This window comes from Arachis ipaensis, chromosome B10 (genome assembly GCF_000816755.2).
Source record: "Arachis ipaensis cultivar K30076 chromosome B10, Araip1.1, whole genome shotgun sequence".
Classification (NCBI taxonomy): Eukaryota; Viridiplantae; Streptophyta; class Magnoliopsida; order Fabales; family Fabaceae; genus Arachis; species Arachis ipaensis.
This window is the reverse complement of record NC_029794.2, coordinates 112,637,997-112,641,979: the sequence shown is the minus strand read 5'-3', so window position 1 is coordinate 112,641,979 and position 3,983 is coordinate 112,637,997.

The window sequence follows — 3,983 nt, the reverse complement described above, 5'->3', positions numbered from 1 at the left end:
ACGATATCAAAGAAAATAATTATCTTTTAATATTAAATACGACTAAAATGTTTTACACTATTAATACATCAAAACTAAACTCTAATATTAAATAAAATCTAAGTATATTAACTGTAGAAAAATAAAAAATGTATACTTACTCAATATTTGAACTAAAAGATAGTACACATAAATAGCATCTTATAACTATTCCAAGGATTGGTATCTTTAATAAGAGTGGCATAGTAAATTCTAACTTTTAAGTTCAATTAAGTAACAAATATTTTATTATTATTATTATTATTCGAGAAATAATGTTTTTATTATTTTTGGTATATAATTTTTATATTTAAGTATTATATAATAAAAAATAAATTTTTATTCTTTTAAATTTTTATTAGTTATTTTTAATAATATATAAAAAAATGCAAAAGTAGTATATGTTGATTTTTTTTAACTATGCTTTAAAACAATGTCTGTGCAGATGATTCATTGCTCCACTAACAAAAATTGTTTTATGTGTCTACGTAGTTTTATATCATGGAAAATGCTAGTTGTACAATATTAATCGGCTTTTAATCGGCCTTTAATAAAATTTAAATAATATTTAATTATTTTTTAGTGTAGCATGTTCTTATTTTGTAGATACATATCTATAATTAGATTTTAATTTAAATTTAAATTTTAAAACCCACCCACTTCATTGGTGGTTACGGTGACTTTGCTTTACTTTCGTAACTTACGTAACAGACACAGTTTTTTAAATTCCTTATTCTACGGGACATTCACACGCATTAGTGAATCCCAAACCAAAAAGAACGCTGCCAGCTGAATTTTCCATTTCGTCTTCATTGGTGAAGACTATCACCACCTTCCAGCTGAAGCACTCTCTCATTTTGCATTGGTGAAAGGTATCATTATTTTTCACACATGTATTTATATAATTTGTTAAGAAATATCATGTTCAATATTTTTAATTATATTTTAATTTAAACATAAAAACACTCTGTTGATTTAATTGGAACAAGGTTGATCTTATTTAATTTTATTAATAAAGTTGTTGCAAATAAAGTACTTTCTACGTAAGTAATTTGAGTAAAGAAGCAAAAAAAATCTGGAGTTTAAGAAAGAAGATATAGTTGATACTGTCATAAAAATTCTGTTGTTATTTATCAATTATAACACATATGATAGTATGATATTTTATTCAAAATATTTTTAAAACACATCCAAAATCAGGCTAACTTTAAATATTTAAATTTAAACGTTAATAATACAATTAATCTTTTGATTTTTTATTCGATCAAATGAATATAATATTTATTATTTAAATTATTAGTTGAATTTTTTTCGATACTTATTATTAGTTTTCAAAATTATTATAATCAACAATTAATTTAAAATTGTGTTGTTATTTTTCGATTATAACACATCATAGATTTTTACGATTTTAGATGTGTTTTAAAATATTTTGTATATAATATCATACTATTAGACGTGTTATCATTGAAAAGTAACGAAAAAATCCAACCAATAATTTAAATAATAAATATTAGATGCATTTTATTGAATCAAAAATCAAAAGATTAATTGTATTATGTACTTTTTTATTTAAAAACTAGAATTTAACAATTTTGAAAACGTTTATATCTAAAAACTATATTTTTATCATTTTAGATGTGTTTTAAGAATATTTTGTATATAATATCATACTATTAGATGTGTTATAATTGAAAAATAAAAACACAATTTTTTATGACTATACCAACTACATCTTCTTTATTCAAACTAATTAAGTACACATAATTACTTGTACAAGTTCTTATCTTTATTCTCATCCCAACAAATAGATGTATTTCTTTTAATTTCAGTGTAACCAGCCCATGCAACCAACCCAACAAGCTAATTGACTATGAAACTATGCAACAAAAATAATATCTTTTGATCATTAACACACTACTAAATAGAACTTAATCATAATTTCCTTGCACCCGTCAGAGTTAATCCATTCTAAAAAGTAAAAAAACTTTTAGAATTTTAAAAGTTAAAGTTTAAATTTTGAGTAATTTGAATTTTAGATGTGTATTTAAATTATAAAATATTATTATATTAAATATATTAAATTTAAAACAGAAATTTAAGATTTAAATTTTAAATATTAGTTTGATTTAATTTGAATTTTAAATATAAATTTAATTCTTAAAGACACTAAATCTATTTACAATTTTAGTTTTATTTTTTTTGAATTACTGTAAGAAAATGCTGAAAATTGTACCATATTTAAAGGATACCTAGTTAAACGGATAATGATCCTTTTTAGATTCACAACATTCAATTTCAACTAAATAATCACATTTAGGTAGCATGTGTTTTTGAAGACAGAATATATATATATATATAAACAACAAATATTTAAAAAATATTTAAAAGCAGAGAATATAGACATTAGACACATTATCTTTAAAACCATTTTTTATCTTTTTATTTGTATTTTTGTTTTTATATGATCAACAAAATTTAATAAAGTAGAAAATATATATTTTCAAAAAATATTTTAAAGATTGAATTTCGATATGATTTTTGGCAAGTATGATTAAAAAAATGAGATATTTTTATCCTTAAAATTTGGTATTTTTTGCTAAGTATATATTTTTTCGTGATTTTTTGTCAACAACCAATAATACTTAAAAAAAACACAAAAAGTATATATTTAGCAAAAAATTACCAAATTTAAAAAATAATAATATCTTATTTTTCTAATCATACTTGCAAAAAATTGTATCAAAATAAATCTCTAAAGCATTTTTTGAGAAATACATATTTAATGTTGGATATTTTTGTCATGTTTTAAAATTATTTAAAGATATTTTTATCGATAGTAAAATTCGAGCATATTTTTGTCAACAAAAAAATTATTCGAGTGCATTTTTGATAATTTATCTTTTTAAAATATACTTCTAATTGGTTCAAATTAATCCAAAGTATTACCCAAAAATTATATTGGATGGAAATAAAAAAATTTGCATCCGACAAAATATATTTTAGCCCAAATAAAATTGAGTTGACCCAATTATTCAACATATCTTTTTTATTTAAATATTTTATTTTTAAAATGTGTAACTCGTCAAAAATTTTTAAAGAACTAAAAAAAGTATTTTTCAAGTATATATGATAAATGCACTCGGGATTTGTGATAAATGCATAAATCGGAGTGCACACGAGATACTACTATATTAGTTTTTGGAACTCAGTACCCGAGACATGTATCGTTGCATCCTATGATGCACTGACACGATACAGGACACGACACGACACGAAATACGCTGATACGTGAATTTTAAAATTTTATAAGATACGGAGACACATATACATATAAAATATAAAGTATTTTTTAGATAAATCATAATGGTATTTTGATATTTTATTGAATATTAAAATATAAATTAATTTTTTAATTATTTTTAATATCTTATTTTAATTATATAAAGTATTTAAAATATTTTTTATTTTAATAAATAATAAATATATACTATATCTAAATTTATTTCAAAAATATATGTTAAGAATAAGATTGGACACGCTAACACGTGATGATATTTAGGTGTATCCAAACGTGTCTGATAAAGAATTTTTTATTTTTTATTAAGATACGGTTTGGATATAGCAGACACACGTGTCGAACAAATATCGGTAAGTGTCGTGTTCAAAATGTGAACGACACGCGGACACAACAACTCAGTGAAGTGTACGTGCTTCATAGGTTGCACCTGTATATAAGGTGCCGTCGAAATCAACGTTCATTTGAGGTAAATTTTTTTTAAAGTTCTTTGAAGTACTATGATAGGCCTATAATACATACATTTTGGGAACATCAACCAGTTAAATGTGACGTGGTACATAGTTGGAATATTAGATTTTAAGGTTAGTTTATTTTTCTTTTATTTAAAATAATTAATTAGTTGATATGTTATGATATTTTGATTTACTTACTTTTAATTGATATA